The sequence below is a fragment of the Mastigoproctus giganteus genome, chromosome 1 (assembly GCF_048544385.1).
Source record: "Mastigoproctus giganteus isolate SK-2022 chromosome 1, ASM4854438v1, whole genome shotgun sequence".
In the NCBI taxonomy this organism is placed as follows: domain Eukaryota; kingdom Metazoa; phylum Arthropoda; class Arachnida; order Uropygi; family Thelyphonidae; genus Mastigoproctus; species Mastigoproctus giganteus.
Window position 1 is genome coordinate 16,972,458 of NC_143575.1, and position 22,223 is coordinate 16,994,680.

Below are 22,223 nucleotides of genomic sequence, written 5' to 3' on the forward strand. Positions count from 1 at the left end.
TTGATTGTTTACAGAAACCACAAACTATATACGAAATTTAGATGTACACAGTTGGGTAAAACAACATGCACTGCTTCTTACTACTGCATGCACATGTTCGGAATACGTTTAGAATATTGTACTTTCAGAATAACGCTGTGTTAAGCGAGTGTGTGTTAAGTGCCAAAGTAGGCTGTGAATCGTGAGACTGAAGCTGTAAGTCGTCGGTATATTGTGTTTCTAAATTAGATAGCATGTATTCTGTGGAAGATTTTGCCCGTTTGTTGGACAAAAAGCCCCGCTGACGCTGTAGTACAAATCGTACGATGTTCGCAATTTTTTGAATATTGCTAGAACTGTAGATTTGAATATATTTTTGTGGAGTTTTTATAATTTCTAGTTTTGTCAGATTAGATTGTAAAATGATCTCGAAGGCCGGATTTAAATTTTGGAGTCTATTTGTATCAAATTAAGAGGCGCTCGCTGTTTTCAATTAAAACGCATAAGAAAATATATTTAAAAAAAATAATAATTTTAATCTTTTATCACAAATTTAGAAAACAGCATGACTACTTACAAAATCAGTAAGTACTGCAATGCTGCCGTCATGCCTACGGGCCTGCAAATGAAGAAATTGTACTCTGGAAAATGGTCCGCACTGCATGGACCACTACATGCTTTGCATAGTTTTTTAGAGGAAAATATCAAAATGCCCATTTGGAAAAATTCAGATTCCTTTCATGTCTCAAACCATAAATTCTAATGACTTTTATACTGAGGGATGAATTAGCCTGTTCTCCTGGAATGATGTAGGAGATTTTCTGTGGCATTTATTTCAAATTTGTCATCCAGAAAATAGACAAACCAGCCTGTGAACACACGCAATTTGCGCAAACGTGTTCAATCTTGACAGAGAGAGATTGGCTATACGGAATTACCGTATTTGTCGGCTTATAAGACGCTGCGGGATGGAAGACGCACCCTAATTTTGGAACTGTAAATTTAAGACAAAAAAGCTTTTGAAATTTTTTTTATTGTTAATACAATGGAAATTTAAACTTCAATAAAAATAAAACGCAAAAGCCAATAAAGAAATGTATAGGATTATTACTCTTATTATTTTTGCATTATTCAACTTCAGATTCATTACTGACTTGATCATTATTATTCTCAATATCACATAATCATCATTATCGTCATCAGTAGTATCACTGTCATTCTCATACAATAAATGATCTTTAGTGCCATCCATTGCATTACTTATACTACATTTTTTAAAGGACTTGACCACAGTTTCAGTCTTAACATCATGCCATGACTTCAGCACCCATTCACACACTTGTGCTATTGATGGACGTTCCATCCTATTATCATTTTAGTACTCACTGCAAACCCACGTCACTAAGTTCCATTATCAAATCAAACAAGTTTTCCAAATTTGGCCATTTAGGTGGAATTTTGCGAAGGTTGTGCTTTGTTTTATCAGCTTCTCATAATAAAACTTCCTGCTTCATCCACTGACGAATCATCTTCTCTGTAGGCGGTGATCAGAAATTTCGTTCTGCTATTCCCGTGTTCTTTGGCATATTGTACTACTTGTAGCTTAAATCTAATACAGTAGTATAATTTTGCCTTCTTGATGCGCCTGCCATTGATTAGGGCTTAAGTATAACTGTAATTCACTTGTTACTTCGACAATAGCCTGGTAATTACTGAAGTGTATACTGACCGGGATCGCGATGTAAATTGATGTAGATTGCGAATGTGATGTATTGCCACTTTCGGCTTCTAAGACGCAGGTCGATTTTTTATGGTATTTATAAGGGAAAAAAGTGCGTCTTTATAAGCCGACAAATACATAATTTAGTAGTTTGTTTATTTCTAAGACTAAGTTGGTCGTTAGGTTATTACACATTCGCTTTGTATAGAAGAAATTGAAGGAACCGTTCTAGGTGTCATTAGAAGTGGCCCTGTCGTAGGGTGCCTGGTCATATGTCCACATATCCCACATTTATATCCTTATCGCCACAAAAATGCACGATCCTTTGTTAAATAACTTTTTATATGCTGCATTTTTTTTGTTATACCGGAATGGAAAAAATCTTTATTGTATCGGCGGCATTATCACAAATAAAGCATTCTCTTTGCTGAGAATTATCAGATAGAGACTAAACCTAGTTTGTAACAAAAGCAACTGAGCGAATGTTCCGAGAAAAAAAAATTCTCCTTAAAACGGAGTCTTTGGCTTCTGCACCAGACGAATGAAAAAGGTGAGTTTCTTTTAACTTTAAAGTATTTGCGGTTGACATTATGCCAAAAAAAATGACATTTTATTCTGCCTTCACATGTATATACACCATGGGCTATTTGTTAATGTTTCTAAAATATCTTTCTAGGGTACGCTCTTGAAACATTGCGCGTTGTGTGTAATTGATATGCAATATGCGCAGAATAGTTAAGGTAGAAAACTGTTTCCTCCACCGTCCCGCATTAATTTATCGGCTATGTCTATAAATAATTTGTAAGCCATATTCCAAATGTAATTCAAGTGTGCAGCATGCTTGGAATTGTAAAACTGCTGAAAAACATTAAACTTTGCTCTATTCTTGTACTCGCTGGCTTTTTTCCAGCCATAAAATTCAAGGTTGCGTGTTAATCGATTTCTTTTTTTTATTTGATTAATTTTTCATGCCTTTATGGAAGCAAATAAGCAGTAGCTCTTTGGCATGCGCACTGCGATCGTTCCAAGTGGCAAATATCTCACGAAAACGGAATCCTTCCACCTGGCCGTGATCCCTCGACCTGATCTTTGTCCATGATCGCTTTCGACGTACATACCTTTCGATTATACAGCTAGAGGTGTGTCAGATGTCGGATTGTCTAATGTTAGTTCTCATTGTTAGTATAACAAAGATAACGTCAGCAGTATACTGTGCCCTCCGATATTGCCACTACATTTTATCAAGTTTATCAATGTGTGGCAATGAGAATTTCCTTTCATTGTATACAATTAAAGAGTGAATAAATGAATTGTATACAGTGAATGTATACAATGAATGACGAGAAATAAGATATACTGTACTACTATATTTTCGCCTTTATGGAGTTCAGGTTCTATTATTCCTACTCTATTAGTTTTTATTCTTACTATCTGCATGTTTCTCTTTGCGTTAACTTAACTTTAATTAATTAATTAATTATTTATTTATTTTTACCATATCCATCACATAGGGAGTCACCACATATATACTCACTAGAGGGATTATTATTTCATAACGACTAGTTGTTACATTGTCCTGGATACGGTAGATATTCTTTATACTTTACATTTATTCTTATTTTAATTATTAAATTACGTTCTCTGTCGGGTCAACGATGTTCAATATATGCTTACATTTATAATATCTTCCTTTTGATTCAAAAAATTTTAACTACCTTTAATTGGTTTAGATTCAAATTACTTAATCTCTGGATTTTTTTATATTTTATATATCTTAGCAGATATTGATCATTACAGAAACAGAGAACTCCTTTTCGTTTTTTGCCTTCAGTCTGGGTGGTTGGCCCCAGTTGAAGTCATCTAGATTGTGGGTAGACAACGATAAGTTTTATGTATAGACAACGATAAGTTTTATGTATATATATATATATATATTTTTTTAATATATTTATATCCCTTGCGTTTCTTTAAATCCAACTTGGTATTGTCTGCTTGAATTACCTTCTATATTATTATCTTCAATATTATACAAAATATTTTATACACATTATGGTCGTAATGCATAATTGCTCTAGCAACTGCTTGTTACAGCTTGTTACAATTTAGAAAGTGACAATGTTCAGTATATAACTTTCCAAGTCTACAAGATGCTAGAAAAGTAGAAGAATAAAAGGGAAGAAAGAAATAAAAAGTACAAAATATGAAAATTATTTTTAATACAGAAATTAAATATAAATGAATGGTTGATATTAATGCACAGGAGGATCCAAATTTATAGAATATTAAAGAAAAATATATAAATGTATAAAAATTAAGATGTTGTAAGGTCTAAAGGACTGGAATGTATTAAAACAACAATGTACATCAAGGGGCCCACATCTGGTGAGTATGGGTTTGACAACCCCAGGGTCCTGAGCAGGATATCATCATTCTTCTCTTTCTTGGTGATTTCCTTCTACTTTTGACTCTCTCTCTCTCTCTCTCTCTCTCTCTCTCTCTCTCTCTCTCTCTCTCTCTCAGGGTTAAGGGTTACTCGGGGAATTTTTTTTCTTTTGGCTGGTGCAGCATAAGCCTCAGGCTTCCTTGCACCATATGGCTAATAATAATAATAACTTTATCAACAAGAAGGAAAAGGCTATCTCTCTGATTGACATAGCGGTACCCAACGGTGGCAACCTGCAGAAAACCCATGGGGAAAAAATCAGGACATACACGAACCTAAGACAGGAGATCAAAGAGATGTGGCATATGCAACAAGTAACGACCATTCCGATCATCGTGTCAACCACAGGTATGGTGCCAAAGACCTTACATAACAGCCTAGCAGCAATAGATCTCCCAGCAAAGACCTACAGGGAACTCCAGAAAGTCGCAATCCTGAACACCTGTCAGAGAGTTCCTCTACCAACAGTAACACCAGACATAACAACAACCACCCTGTGTACTTGGTAGCAGTACCCGTCACGGAGTGGAATCCTCCAATCAGGAAGAAATAATATAAGAGCAACAACAACAATAATAATAATAGGAAGGAAGAAAATGCCACCGCATGAAGTGGAGCATCGAAATGAATACGTACATCATGCAAGCATACTACGAAATAACGAAGCTGGAGACGATATGACAACTTACAGGACGAGACTACATACCAAGTGGCTGGAACGATTCCCGGATATTCAGGACAGCGAATAGCGGACCAGAGAAGGACCATCGTCACGAAGAACCTGATAGCTCCTGCAATCTTGGAAAAAATCAAGCAGGGCGTGAGCGATAAACTACAAAGGGTAAAGAATATGGTAAAGAACCAGAGGAGGAAGAGCAAGAAGAAATACAACCCACAGCAGCTGAAGTGGAAAGAGACGAGGTCATGATATCTAGAATAGAGGACGAGTGGAAGAAGGCCCTAATAGAATTCGAAGGATTGGAGCCCACAAAGACTCACGTGATACCGAAGCAGAGGCCGAATAGAACCTTATGGAGAGTCACAGACCACTTCAATCGGCATATAATACCGCATTACCTCGACAGCAATGGTGCAACACTGAAGCCATCCATACAGCCGTGCATTGTGCTACGGTAGCAGCCACGAGGATTAATGGAAGAGAGACCAGCAGCAGAAGAACCGAAAACAGAAGGAACCACCAGCTGGGGAAAGAAGACTTCAGCTGAAGATAGAAGAATTATGAGTCAAGATAGGCCAATTGATCCAGTACCAACGGGGCAATAGGAGTAAGAAATTAATTGGAAAAGTGAAGAGCATCCTCAAGAGAGACAGCGTCCACAGCAAACATGAGACAAAAAAAAAATCAGAGAATAGGAGAGTACTGTTCTTGGATACATTGAAGCAAAACCTCCTGGCACTCAGCAAGAGACTACGCCGATACAAAGAGAGCTCCCAGAGGAAAATAAACAACCGAATCTTCGATGACGACCAAAGAGGTTTCTACAGGAGTCTCGGAGAAGACGGGAAAGAAGGGAACGGACCACCCGAGCAGAATACGATTGAGGAGTTCTGGGGAAACATATGGAGCAGGGAAGTAAGACATAGCAGACGAGCCCCCTGGATAGAATTAGAACGCAAGAAAACCAAGGACTTACCAGAAATGATAGGGTGGGAGATTCGGGAAGAAGTAAAACAGATGATCAAGAACTCTCACAACTAGCGAACTCCAGGAATAGATAACGTCCACAACTACTGGTACAAGAAGCTCACTTGCGCACACAAGCCCCTGGTAGAGCAGTTCACCCGAATGCTAAGGCACCCAGAGACAATCCTGAAGTTTCTCACTCAAGGAATCACATATCTGAAGCCTAAAGACGAAGATACAAGAAATCACGAAATATAGGCCAATCACCTGCCTCCCAACAATGTACAAGATCCTGACCAGCTGCAGAACCAGGAAGATATCAGACCACTTGTAGAGCCAGAACACAATGGCCGAACAGCAGAAAGGATTCAAGCGGCTGAACAAAGGATGCAAGGAGCAATTAACCATAGATGCCACGGTTATGGAGCAAGTCTACAAGAAGCACCGCAACATGTACACAGCCTACATCGATTACCGCAAGGCCTTCGACTCCGTGCCTCATAGCTGGCTAATAGAGGCGCTGAACATTTACAAAGTCAATCCGATAGTGACAAACTTCCTAGGAGAAACGATGGCGAAACGGAGTACCACCATTAAGGACGAAAACACCACAACCAGGTCAATCTCCATCAGGAGAGTAATCTTTCAGGGAGATTCCCTGAGCCCATTGTGGTTCTGTCTATCACTTAATCGGCTATCCACCATGCTCAAAAATAGCAAGTACGGATATAACCTCAAAGATGGAAGGAAGAAACTGTGTACCTTCACCCACCTGATGTACATGCATGACATCAAGCTCTACGCGGGAACCCAGAAACACCTCCAGCAACTACTCCAGATCACAGAAGAATTCACCAATGATATTAGGATGGAATTTGGTCTGACAAATGCAAGACCCACGGATTGCAGCAGTGAAAATTAGTCAACCGAAATTACCAGCTGCAGACTGGTAAAGAGATCGAAGCCATGGCAGAGGGAGAGGCCTACAAATACTTGGGGATGATGCAGGCTTAGCAGTTACAGCACAAGGAAATTAAGGCCTGCCTGACCGAAAAATATCATCAGAGACTCAGAAGCCTACTGAAAGCAAAGCTGAACGGAGGAAACACATTTAAAGCCATAAACACCTATGCAGTCCCAGTGCTAACATACTTCTTCGGGGTAATAGATTGGACTATCGAGCTGGAGGATATCATGAGAAAGACAAGGACAATGGTGACTAAGAGCCGCCAACACCACCCGAAATCTGCTGTGGAGAGACTGACAATTGCCCGGAAAGAAGGAGGAAGGGACCTGATAGCCATCATTGAGCAACAGAAGACAGCGATAGTTAACCTGAAGGATTGTTTCCAGAAACACACAGCAGCACTCCAGCAGGCCATAAGGAAGATACACAAGCGGTATACCCCCACTCAACCTAAGCGAGGAGCCCTCCCCCAACCAGGAGGCACAAACGAAGCTAAAAAGATGTTCAGAGAAGACAGTCCATGGCAGGCACTATAATGATCTCCACCAAGATCACGTAGATAAAACTGCTTCCAATTCATTACTTACGAGCGGGACGCTCTTCCCTGAGACTGAAGGATTCATGCTCACCATACAATACAAGGTAATCAACACCAGGAACTATAGAAAATACATCGCATAGGAGCCTGGAGTGTTCGATAACACATGTCGAATATGCCACCTGGCCTCAGAAATGATCGGAAAAACACATCACCGCGGGATGCAAGGTGGTCACCCAGACTGAGCACACTCATAGACACGACCAGGTAGCAAGGATAATACATCAGACGCTAGCAAGGAAATACCAGTTGATCGAAGAAAGTTTACCGTATTACAAATACGAACCCCAGGCAGTACTAGAGACCCCAACCCACAAGCTGTACTGGGAACCCGCCATAATAACTGATATAACAATCCCGCACAACAGACCGGACATAACCCTTGTGGACAAGAAGGAAAAGGCTACCTATCTGATTACCCAACACTGTTGGGTAATCAGATAGGTAGCCCCAACACTCAGATAGGTAGCCTCAGAAAAGGCTACCTATCTGAGTACCCAACACTGGCAACCTGCAGAAAACCCATGGGGGAAAAAATCAGGAACTACATGGACCTAAGATAGGAGATCAAAGAGATGTGGCATATGCAACAAGTAACGACCATCCCGATCATCATGTCAACCACAGATATGGTGCCAAAGACCCTTCATAACAGTCTAGTGGCAATAGGTCTCCCAGCGAACACCTACAAGGAACTCCAGAAAGTCACAATCATGAACACCTGTAGGATAGTCAGAGAGTTCCACTACTAACAGTAACACCAGACATAACAAGAACCACCCTGTGTACTTGGTAGCAATACCCATCACGAGGTGAAACCCCAATCAGGGAGAAATAATATAACAATAATGATAATAATAATAATAAAGAATTAAACGGAATAGATTATCATAGCTAACGTCGTCAGTTGATAACAGCCATCATAATATATCCGGGACACGTAGCGTTTCATACCTTCATACCGATTTAGACATTCTGAGGGGCCTAGAGTTAATTTGCAAATGGTTATAAAAGGAATTTAGCAAATCATCAACATAGATAAGGTGGGTGGGCCCTACGCCTGTAATGGCAATAGATTATAATTAAAATGTACCTGCATGCATAGCAGGATGAGCTATAGTGCTGGGGAGGCATAATAATGCGTCTCTTCAAAAGATTTAAATATTAAAGTGACCAGATCCTTAGTATTTCAATGCGGGACATTGTGGGGAGGAGAATTTTACAACCCCCTATAAACAATATACACATTTTTTTTAAAATTTATAAAAAAATTCACATACAGAATATAAATTAAATATATATACTTCTTTGAACTAAACTTATAAAATAATATATCACACTTCTTAAAAAAAAAACAAAAAACATATATAGCCTATATATGTATATATATATATATTTTTTTTTTTTTTTTTTCCTTCACAGAAAGGCTGAAATTCAGTATAGGTACCTCTCATGTCGAACTGACAACTTGTGTGATCGAGCCCCGCTAAATTCGTAAAATCGGACAAATGCTAACATTGTGATTTTCTTTTGTAGAGAAGCTGTCTTCATGTTGAATTTAAAACGATGATTTGAATTTAGACCAAATAAAAATAGGATGATAAATATAATGTATAGGATATTAAGAAATATTATATTTTAAGTCAGGAAAGGCACCCCATGTGTTGCGCTACATGACGAACAGCATCACGGACGTGAACCGAGAAAAATAGTTATTAGAAGGGTCATGTTTTAATCGACTTTCATTTTTGTTTATAGTGAAAAAGGTTAGTTTTTTTTTCTGTGAAATAATACTACTAATAAAAATATATTTCTTTTAACAATAAAAAACAAGAGAAATTAAATAATATAATTAAATATGTTTTTCCGCTAAGTGAATTTTTCTTAATAATTCTTCATTATTTTGTAGTACTGTTTTCAGTGTTTCTACGGTCAGGTTTTTTTTTTGACCTCCATAACTTATTCACTACCGAAAAAACTCTTTCCGCTGTACCATTTGTTCCCGGAAAACATAATGCAAATACATTATGTTTGCCATAATGTTTTATGGCAAACATAAAACATTATGGCAAACGTTTGCATTATGTTTGCCATTAAGTATGGGGACTACATGTCAAATCCGGGACGTCTGGTAACTTTATTTTATATGAAAGTATCAAATGCTGTAATGTCATTGTTAATATGTATTTGCAATGTTCTTTCATCATTTTTCGGAACACACAATACTAATTCACAGTATAGTACTTAATAGTGTAGTAGTATTTATTTAGTTTTTTAGGGCAATTGTATTGCTAAAATCACTATTTATACCTCGGAGATTGGAGGGGATTAAGATCGGAGCTACTGTATTATTTAATAAAAATAATGAATTGTACCTGAATACTTAGGCTATATGTATAACCGACAAAAAATCATAATTTTCAAAAATCCGATATGTGCTGGGTCCTGAGGATTATGGATTTATGAGGTTTTATGAGGTCCTACTGTATTTAAAAAAATAAATAAATAAAATAAATAATAATAAAAAAATTCTGGGGACAGTTTTCTGTGTCAGTGGCCAATGTTTAAATTTGCAGGGTTCGATTTTATGCACGAAGGTCCGCGTTTAGTTAAGGCTGAATTAAATAAATAAATAAAAAATATATATTAGCTTCTCTTACCTGCAACGATACGTAGTGAATATCCTTATAAACGATAAAAAAGATTCCTTTGGTTGACTTGGCATTTCTCGAAAATATAACCAAAATGTCTGTCTACAATCGCGTTCTCCATGGGTAGTCGAAATAAAGATCGTTGTTCGCTATTGTCTTTTACAAGTACATAATCTGATGTTGGGGTTGTGGTGTTTTACCAAGTCCAGACTCTTCTGCGTTGGCCAGAAGCTTCGCGTACTGGTGGAAATTTATGCTCACTCATCTGCGCTGGACAGGCATGACGCTTGGAAGTACCAGTGGTTCGTCGTGGGCCAAATGAAAATTAACAATTCGTTCGAGTAGATAGAAACTACAAGTTTTACCACATTCATGTGAATTTATTGGTTGCCTTGACAATGTTTTTTTCCCTAATGTGCAGTTGCACGCATAGCAGTGCCAAAATACTGATAAGCTGATTTTTCAAGCCACGGATGGATAAAGAATTAATTATCTTAAAAGTATAAAAAAAGTAGGCTTAATCGCCCCACATCATGATAACAGTTGGTGCGCACGGTTGTTGTTGTATTTGTGTTCCATTTGAATTAATTTTTTTTAAAATGCATTGCTTTAAATTATCATTGAAAAGAAGATATCTTGATTTGTGTTACGTAATTCCTCTTCTGTACTAACATGTGATAGCCGTACTGTAGCGTTGGGTGTTACCTATGGCTTATCTAACTCAACTACAGAAAAAGTGATTGCACATTATGAGATCCGTTGTCGAGTGTCATTCGTTACCATGGCAACGGCAAACACAACGCCGTGAATGAATCACGGCACGTTTACATGGAAGACGATAGAAAATCTTAAGTAGTTTGCAGCTACCAGTTTAATTAAGAGGGAGAAAATTGAAGATCGCTTCATTTTAAAGTTTGCGTGCTTGTTTTGAAGTAATTACTGCAATTCCAAGGTCGGCATGTCATCCCAAAGATATGTCATTTACTGATAAGGGTGGCCATAATATATTAATGAGAAGAAGACAGTCATAGATATTCATGTCTTGCTCCAGCTACTGAATACTACAATTTTCTGAAAATTGCTGCAAAAATCACATTATCCTCTTTCTCTCTCTGAACATTTTGAACCGTCATTTATGCTTTTAGGCAAATTTCTATATTATTTATTAATCGCATTATGAACCGATATTTAGTTGGGTAATTTTGCCAGATTTATATTTCACAGAGAAAAATATAAATAATACAATAATGCATCAGTAATGATGAATAAAAATGCAAACGTTTTTTATTAATCAAATTTTATCTCTTTTTAGTTTTTATTCGCAGTCCTGATTAACTTCATCGGGAATAGATAAGACGCCTTTTACAGTTATAGGCACTTTTTATATCAGCTTATAAAAAATGTTTTTCAAATTTCACTAAAAATTTGGAACTCATAAATAGACAGACCGAAACGAGTTAAAACCTCTTATATAAATAAAATGCACGTAGGCCTCGAAAATTAAAAACAAATTAAAAAAATAATACTAATTATCCTAATAATATTTAGGATAATTTTTAAAATATCGAAGTTAAATCACTAATGGATAAAATATTTAATGGACAACTGTATCATATGTATCATAATCATTATGCAATAAAATAATATTTATATATATACAGTACATTAAGTTCTAAAAAAAGTATCTGAATACCAATACTTCTCAAGAAAGTAATACTTTACTACTTTTTTAGCCATAATAGTAGCTTTTACCTTTCTTTTGGCCAATTTAAAGTATTTGGCGGCTTATATTTCATGTAGGGTGGTTTCATACGTTTTATACGCTGTCTATCAATAATATTAGAAACTCAAATTTGGTATATTTTGTAAGACCTCCACATATCTTAATTATAATTTTAATTCGACTTGGCATGGATTCAACTAGGAACTTGAAGGTACGAGTATCACTGTATAATTATAGCCGTTGCTGTAGCAGTAATTCATTCTTCAAGTTAACTTCGGTGATAATGGGCAGTGGACTGCTCATCTGTATACTACACTCTAATGAGCTTCGCAGATTAATATCTGGGCATCAGATTTGACAGTCGTGTTCTTCGAACTACTCATAAATAGGTCTAGCGCTACAGATAGTCGTATTTTCGAAATTCTTTTCGAAAATACAGCTATCTGTAGCGCTAGAATTTCGTCCAGGTGAATTCTGACTCACTTACTCCCCACCTGACCCGTTGATGCAGGTAAAGGCGCCCTCGAGGGTAGCACAGTTGGTAGAATCAGCGTCCTTCCCACAAATGTGTTGGGGAAAGGCCTGAGCTCGAGTCCCGTCGATGACGTGAGGAATTTTTATGGACCTTTTTCACAGAGTGGCTTAGTTAGTCGATCTCAGGCGAGGGTAGCATGGTTTTTCCTCCCGGAAACACGGGTTTTTCGTCCAGTAAACAGAAAATCTACCACAGAACACACGAAATTTACAGCGAACAGCATACCCCGAGCAATGTGGCCTTAGTTATTTTATTTTTTATTAACAAAAACAACAAGCGGCCCCTAGCCAGAAACTGGCAAATCCACTATGTACATACATACTTATTATATACAATGTCATATGTAACATGTTTACACTGCAAATCACATCACGCAGCTAATCAAAAGTATCACAGGAACCCAAGACAGCAGCCTTTTTCTGTCCTAGGAAGAACGAAAACAGCACCCACTAGATGTAGTGCTATACCAGTGGGTGCTAGCTAATCCCGTACCCACAGCTGCCCAAACTGCGGTACCAGTTTAAAAAAAAAAAAGTAATGGCAGATGATATCAGTTTTAAGAGATATCGATAGACATTGCAGGTGTTGGGTTGGTTCCTTGTTGTTGATGTGTTGATAGACTTGAGAAGAGTTGCTTTCTTTTGGTGAAAACAGCAGAGCAGAATTGTTGTAGAGCTGAGAACGATTGGGAATTTTCAGTCAGTGCCACTTCATTTCCTTCAGAGAAGTTGCTGACAGCAGCTTGTACTGTAGATCTGTCGTCGTGGTACAGGTTGCAGCGATACAAAATGTGCGTCCAGGTTTCCTCAGCACCACACAAGCAAAGATTCGTGTCAGACAAGCCAAATCGAAATAGTTTGGAGTTGACGGAGCCGTGCTCAGTAAGTATATACGACGTTGTTAGGCAGGGAGAAAACTATTGGCCGACGTTCTTGCTGAGAGAAAGGTAACTGCAGGAACAAAAGAGCGGGTGACTTGACCAGTAGTACTGGAATCCCATCGTGATTGCCTCACACTGATAAGTTCATTCCAGATTCTCCGTTTCTCGTTTTTGATGTTAGCAGTTAAGTTGCATGAGATGCCGAGAATCTCGCCGGGAACTCCGTGCTTTAGACGATAGCATAGTCCTTTGAAGATGTGCAGGTCTAGTGGTATAACTCCAGCAAGGACCTGCAGAGCAGCAGAGGACACTGTCCTGCAGGCCCGGAGCATGGCAAGCAGCATAATCCGTTGAATGGAGATGAGCTTGGAACGGAGTTTAACATTAACGGCTCTATGAAACCAGACTCCCGAAGCATATGTTGTTATTGGTACGAATACTGCTGTATAATATAGTAAGAGAGTCTTCTTATTTAGTCCCCAGTCCGATTTGGAAATGCAGATAATTGTTGCAGTGAACTTCTTAATCTTCGAGGCGAGGTGATTAATATGAGAGGAGAAGGTTAACCTGCCATCTAAAATTACGCCAGGATTTTTTAATTCAGGAACAAAAGGGAATATGGCCTTAGTCGCTGATACTCCTAACACCCTACTACAACTACAATTCTGTGAAATAAAATGGACGCGTTAGAGAAAATCTTCTCAGTTGGCATGTCGCCGTGCTCTGTGTGACTAAGACCTAGCTGGTGAATGAACACTTCTTTGCAGTGGCCGCCCCAGCAGGCTCTGAAGCAGCCTTCACATCAAAGCGAGATATGAGAAACGAGAGGTGTTGCCAATTTTTTCCCAAGCAAAGCTTATTCATTTTCGTAAATGTAAAAGCTAGCCAAAAACCTGACTACGATGGATTGTCAATGAATTCCGTATATAGTGTATGGAATTATATCTTCCCATCTGGTAATTGGTGATTTTGACCTCCTACCAACTGTCTTTTCCGAAGAAACGTCTCCTGTCACAGTCGACTGTTACTGTTGAGTTTAAGCTAATTAATAATAGTCCCACAAGGGCTATTATGGGCCTTTTTATGGGCCAAAACCAAAGATATCATCTTAGTATAAATTTACTGTATATGTGACGTATAAGTCGACTTCCCCTTTTATGTAGAAGTGTATTACAGTAATATCTTCAGTAAGAACTGCTGTCTACTTTTTAATTCAATTATTTTTGCCCTTTCTTTAAAAGTCATACAGTGTGACATTTTGTTACACTACTTAGTAAACTGTAAGGACAGTGATTAAACGTATACGTTATTTCCTTATATAGAAATGAACGTTATCAAAGTATATGGGCACAGGAGAAGAGTGATATCACTCCTATTCACTCCTATTGATGCTACTTATATGTGTCCATTGCAGGCTTTTATAATGTAACCGAGCCATTCTTTGTCGTCCATTTAGTACACTACAATATTAGTTTCTCTATAAATAATGCATCAAGATGGAAGAACGTTTGTTACATGATATCGACTGTTTTATGAACTGTATTGGTCTGATGACGACGACGAATGCATTCTTTGGTTTTAAAAGATGAGCAACGATGTACAAGAGTATTTATGTAAAAATATATGTGAAGAAATTGTAAATATTCTAGTATTAATTACTGTCTTTCTGATCTTCAGCAACTTTTGCAAGAATATTTGCTGATGCTATTCAAATCGGTGTTAGGTGAGTTCGAAAACTACTAGCTCTTGGTGGCGGGGGGGGCGAGAACATGGGATCTGTTAGGGTTAGTTTACTAATAGTAAAAACAGGTGCTTATACTTGCATTTACACCAAAGCTAGGAGCATTGGTGTAAATGCGTAGTAGATGAATTTGAAGAACTGATGATATCACCAAATGCAGAAATTGTGGGGATATCAGATACGTGGTGTCACTCAGATATAAGTGATGCAGAATTAGAATATAGGGAGTAGAATGTGTACAGAAGGGACAGGCAGGACAGAAGGAAGAGACATATTTTTGGTTAAGAAGCACATAGAATCTGAGGCAGTACACTCAGATGATGCAGGTGGTCAGTGCAACGTTGAATCGGTATGGTGTGACATAAACACCGGGAAAATTAAAATTAGAGTAGGAGTGTGTTGTAGGCATGCTATAGACTGTGATAAGTATAATAAACAACTGTAAAGAGAAATAGAGTGACTTATAATGGGGAATTTAAACTTTCCATATATTGACTGAAACTTCCGGATTAGTCACACACAAACATAGCAAAACGTTTCTGGATTTATTAGTTGACTGTTTTTTATACCAGCATCTTACAGAGGCAACGAGGGAAAGCATTGTTCTATGCATTAAGAAACTGCAGATAAAAGACACAATGGGTGGCAGTCATTACAGTGTACTGATGTGGGATTTACTTTAAGAAGTAAGTGCTGTTAACGGCAAAAGAAAAGACTTTTTCTTTTTGAAAGGTGACTGCAGTGGTCGCAGACAATTTTTAAATTCTATGCAGTGTGACCAACTGATAAAGTGACCAGCAGAAAATTCTAAATGGGAGGCATTCAGGAATTTTATCATAGAAGCTGCTAGGTTTTTTATACGAACTAATAGATACTGATTAAGGATTAGGCCGAAATGGATGTCAGATGAAGTGATAAGACCAGTGGCAGAAAAGAAAAATGCATGGGATGCATATAAATTATTAGGTGATTCAGAGGCCTATAAACTAGTCGTAGTAGATATAAACTAATCTTCAATCAAGCCACAATGGTAGTTAGGTAAACTAAGTCAGTTCACGAGAAATCTCTGGCAAAGTATGCAAAGATAAGCAGCGATGGCTTTTTTACATATGTCTAGACTAGAAGTAAGGGGATGAATCACATTGGTCTGCTAGACATGAATAGTTTAATTGTTGATGATCCTGCTCAGATTGCTGATACAAGTATTAGACACTTCGTATCTGCATTCATTCATGAGGAGTTCTTTAGGGATGGGGATGCCAGAAGTGTATCATATTCTAACAGGAAGCTAAATTGGCTTTATTATAACTGAGAGAAATGTGGAGGAGAAATTGTTGAAGAAAAACGTAAAAATGGCACCTGGGGTGCATGGAATCTATCCATTTATATTAAGGGAGGCAACAAAAGAGGTAAGCAAACCTTTATCCATAATTATGAGAGGATCCATACATTAAGGCGAGGTCCCTATGTGCAAATGTTTTCCCCATTCGACAAACGGAGATCAAAGGGACGAGTAATTACACACCTGTTAGCTCCATAATTATCTTAACGCCGGTTAGGGAAATTATGGAGTCACTGGTTAAAGAAGTAATGCAGGACCACCTGGACAGGAATGGCAATTCTACTGCATTCACAACATGGATTTGTTAAGTGGCGATCTGTTTTGAGCAGTCTTATTGGATACTATGGTGCAGCAAACTTTAAAGAAACGATGAAAAAATAATTTTCACGTAATATACTGTACTTCGATTTTTTTTTTTTTTACTATTTGTTTATTATTATTATTATTATTTATTTTATTTTATTTTATTATTTATTGTTTTTTTATTTATTATTATTTTTTTTATCCCAACGTGTCTTTTTTTTGCACTAATGTTTTTTTTTTTATATTTATTATTATTTTTTTTTATTCTATTTTATTTCAGCCAGCACCACGTTTTTTTTTTTTTTTCCTTTTTCCCTCTCTCGCTCCTTTCTTTTCCTCTGGAATGGGCCCCAGAGGATACTGGCCCACCTTCCCGTGGTGTGGACGAGTACCCAGAATCATCTGTCCAGGTGACTGATGCTTCTGGGTAGCCAAGTGGCCAGAACACATAACAACAGAACACACACAAACCTACACCAAAACATTTCTGGCTCGTTTACAGTTGATTCTGCTCTTCACAGAGACACGAGGCGGAGTTGAACAGACGTTCTAGGTGCCGCCCTATACATATACACATGTCCACATGTACTTCGTCTGCGTTTTGTCTGCGTGGGTAGCACAGTGGTATCGTCACCATCCTCCCCACACCGGGTGGAAAAGGCGTGGGTTCGAATCCTGTCGATGACGCGAGGAACTTTAGTGGCCTTTTTTTCACTCCGTGGCTGAGTTAGTCGGTCTCAGGCGTAGATAGCAAGGTTTTTCCTCCCCAGAAAATGGGGTTTTTTTCGTCCAGCAAACAGGCAAATCGACCAGAGAACACACGCAATTTACAGACAAAATAAATATGTGTAGATGTAATCATTTACAGAGGACCCTAATATCATAATTTTTTTGTACTTCGATTTCAGTAAACTATTGATGCTGTTCCACATGAAAGGTTTCTGTAAAATTTGGATCACTGTAGAATAAAGCATAAATTACAGCTGCAAATAAAGGGGTGGTTGAGTGGGACAAAACAAAGAGTGGTTATCAGTGGGCACTGCTCTTCTTGAATTACTGTTATTAGAGTTTTCGTGTTTTTTTTTTTTTTTTTTGGTAGTTGTTGGCGCATCGGCTTCTGTGGCCATAATGCACCTCCCAAGGTTTTTGCAGTACTTTGATCCAAGCCCGAGGCGGGATTCGAACCCGCGACCTTTGGGTTGCCAGGCAGGTACTTTACCCTTTCGTGGGTTCTGTGCTGAGCTCACTGTTGTATTCTGTATTTATTAATGCTATTGATGAAATCATATCAAGCTTAATGTCTAAGTTTGAAAATGGTAGTAGGGTTGGCGGGCTAGTAAATGGTAATAATCAGGGTAGGTTACTGCAACAAGATCTAGAAAAATTAAGATGGATTTAGAGGTGTCCATTGAAATTTAACATTTGAAAATGAAACATTGCAGAATAAAGTATCTACTGTGTCATACCAGACTGAGGATATTGGAAAATGAAAAAGTTAATTGTGCGGTAAGACATGAAATTCTGTGCGCATTGTACATGGGCTCCCTAGATAGCTCAGGAGGTTTTGTGAATGATATACAGGAATTTTGCCAGCAGGGATAAGGAAGTGATTACCCCTTTGTACAAGGCAATGATTTATGCTACATCTTGAGTACTGCATACAGATATGGAAGCCGCATTTTAGGAAAGGTGCGGATCTGTTGTAACTGGTGCAGAGAAGAGAAATGAGATTAATAACGGAAACAAAAGGGTGCTCTTGCCAGGAAGGGCGTCAGTTCTGCAAACTGCAGCGCCTGGAGACTGTACACCCAAGATCTGATTGAGGTGTTTAAGGCTTTGAATGGCTTGAGTAAGCTCAATGCTGATGGAATCCTTCCTCTTGCTTAGACTATGCATATGAGGGAGCATAAATTCAAATTAAGGAAGGATAGTTTCAGGTCAGATGCGCGGAAATTTGTCTTCAGCCAGCGAGTAGTTGATTGTTGTAACAAACTTCCATCCGGTGTTATGGAAGTGGGTAGTTTGAATAAATTCAAGGAAGAACTAAACAAATTGTTAGAGGAGTTGGAGAAATGATATGGAAATGTTCTTAAACAGTTAGAGGGGATGTACAGGTTATATGGAAGTGTTCTTGATATTTATTTTTCTGATGCTGTATAAGTATAAGCTTGTTTTCTTGGATTACTCGGCATTTAAGTGGATTGTATACTCGGTATGTAAAATTTTATAGAATTTTTCAATTATTTAAAATTTAGACATTTTTTTAGATGTCCCCTTCAGAGGTCCCCTTAAATTCAGAAATATACAGGATACAAGTATCTTTTGCAGGTGCTTTGATCTCCAATTGTTTTGGCCAGTGTATATAGCGCTTTCCAAGCAGTAGCCGAATTCCGTCTCAAACAGAAGTGTATACGAGATGGAATTTCGCACACTTCTGTTTGGGAGAAAAAGTGGCTATCAACTAATAATGTTTGTTTCCTGTGCAGAACTAATCATTGTGTGGTATTATAAAATTTATAACCATCACGGTTGTTATCTTAGAAACAAATGCGCCTTCCTAAAATGGCTTATTTCTTCACAAATACCAATAACCAACAACTACAGTCAAAATGAATTTTTTTCCCTGTTTTTACTTGAGTGCACGCTGATAAATGAGGTTCCATTAAGCTGGCTGATATGATCTTTTAAGTTTAACTACATCCACTTTTTTTTTTTTTTGAAAGACTGAAATATCTAATGTCACATTAAGTATGTCATGTCGGAGAGTGTTGTTGATAATGAGAATATTTTTAGTTAATTTTTCTAATTGAAAAGTTGTACTAAAAAAGTCTTCAGGTAAAAGTACTTGGCCAAAAGCCATTTCAGTAAAACAGTCCGAGTGTGATTTTGCTGAAATGGCTTTTCATATAATTTAATAGAAAAATGTTATAAACTTAAAATAAAATTTCGAAACTATTGAACTAATAAAAATTGTCATGGAAAATAACATACCATCATACCATATGGACGCGTTACGGTGGCCCACTTTTTTTTTTTGTCTTTCGAATCTCTTATTTCTTTCAATAGTAGGGCATACTTGTCATGGACGAGAGCCACACTGAAGATATTTATTATTTATTAGTGATTTTAATACCACTAATATTGCAATGGTGTGTATTATGGTAGAAATGTATATGCAGAAAACAACAGATTTGAATTGTGCATTGTATTATAAAATTAAAGATATTTATTAGTGGTATTAAAACCGAATTATAATACAATATGTGTATTATAATACAATACACAATTCAAATCTGTTGTTTTCTGAATATACAATACAATATATATTATAATATATACACCGATGTTCAAAGAAAGTGCATCATCTCGGAATTTAATATTTTCTAACTCTTTTTCGCGATGGTATGTTATATTAATGACTAGCATCACAAATAGAAATATAAAAAAGATGTTTATTAATAGTTAAAGCAAAGCTGAGTAATATTTGACAGGTGCTCTCAAAATATTCCAAAATGAGCATTTGCAACCGTTTTGGTAAACACGACAATTATGGCTGAAATGTTATCAGAAGCCCTCAGTTTGCTTCAGTTTATCATTTTAAATGGAAAACAAAATGAAAAGTTCGCCAGGTGCAAACTAATATTTAGTTGAACCGTTGCAGCACACCGTTGAGGCATTGACAAGATCAATTTCTGAATATAATCAACTGATAGTTCGTGGTTCCAAACACGAATTATGGCTTCACCAAGGGTCTTTGATTTCTTTCTGGGAACTGCAGATTCCACACGATGCCAACAGTTCTCTATAGAATTCAGGTCCGGGCTGTTTCCTGTCAGCTAACAGTTGTAATGGACCGTTCTTCTAACTATTTTTTCACCTGTAACAAATGTAAACACATTGCTGTCGAACCTCTAATGCAGAAATGAAGCTAAAGTAAGCACACAAGCCTACTAACACTTTTCGCCCGATGACAAGGAGCAGAGTCGTCCTGAAAGATGCTGTTATTTGGCAGGTTGAAATGATCTCTAATGGTTTGCAGCAATTTGCATTCCGATATAGCCAGGTATCCATTGGCATTTACGGAACGTTTTATAAACTGCAGGTGACCTACTCCGCAATATAAAATGCACCCCTATATCATTTTGGCTGGTAGGCAATTTCACTGTAGACACTATACACTCTGGACGGTATTCTTCACCACGTCTACGGATAATCGTTTGTCTCCCATCAGAGCCATGCAGGTTGAATTTCTTCTCATCTGAGAAAATAACTGACTTCCACTGCTCGGGGGTCCATTTGCTCCTTACACCAAATTAATCGGGGCTTTTTAATTTTTTGTGTGAGGAGGGGCTTCTTAGGACGACGGGCTACAAGTCCATTTTTGAAGAGGCATCTTCTGAATGTTACTGCACTTGCTACCACTCCTGTATGTTCTTTCCATTCTCTTTTGAGCTCAGAAGAAAATGCTTTATGGTTTTTAAGGCATAAGCGCTTCAAAACGCGGTCCCGTTTTGGCGTAGAGACTCGTTTGAGTCCGGTTCCTTTTTTTTCCTATCAGCAGAACCAGTATTTTTGAGTTTGGAAAAAATTCTACTCTGTTGACTAATTACAAGACACTCTATAAGCAATATGACGGGAAGAACATCCTTCCTCACGTAAAACAACAATAGCACTCTTGCTTCATGACGTCAACTGCATGTAACTCGCCATCCTGACACAAGCGAGGAATGACTGCAACTCTTGCAGAGCGTGCTTATATAGCTGAAATAACAGCTGATGCAATATTACGTCATCACCTACGCGTGTCAGTCTTATCTGATGCAATCTGTAAAAAATATTGCCATATACTTACATTATTCGGACGACAATTGCAATTTTAAGGGGTGATGCACTTTCTTTGAACACCAGCTTTTGTGTTTTTTTTTATTTTTTAAACTTAATACCAACTGGATAAATTGCATACAAATTGCATGTTCTGATACTCTTTTTCTATTTCTGTTCAGAGTAAAAGTATACCTATAGCGCCATAAGGCCACAAAGTATTTAGGTAATCTATATTCCATATTCTAATTTTTTTTTTTTTTAATTTCTAATTTCATTTGTCGTTTGATTCCCTTGATATACTGTTCATTATATACTGTAATATAATTTTTACAGACAGATGTAATGTCTAATTGATGGCATTAATCTGATCTGACACCTTTTCTAATTCTTTTTCTAATTCACTATTTTCTACATTTTTAACGCTAATTTCATATATAGTATTTATATGTGTGTAATAATATATATCATAATACTTTTGAATATTAGGAAGGATGTCCTAATACTTTCGAGTATTAGGACATCCTTCTGAAGGGAAGAACAGTGTGAGGAGATAAGAAACAAGAATAAAAAAGTGTTCGGAGAAAACCAGAGATATCAGCAGCAACCAGTATGAGTCGAGGTTAGGTAATACTCGTACATTTTCAAAAACATACGACTGTTGCCATTTTTACCTAATTATTAGGAAACGTGAACTTTAATCCGGTTTTCTCCTCATTCTTTACTCAGTCATATGTTCTTTAGTTATGTAATGGAAACACAACCTATACACCGTAGAAACGGTTTATTTCAGTATTTTAAAAAAGAGGTGTGCCAGCTCTGGCAGGTATGTGTACATTTAATTTCGATACTACGACTGGTAATAATCAAGGTTA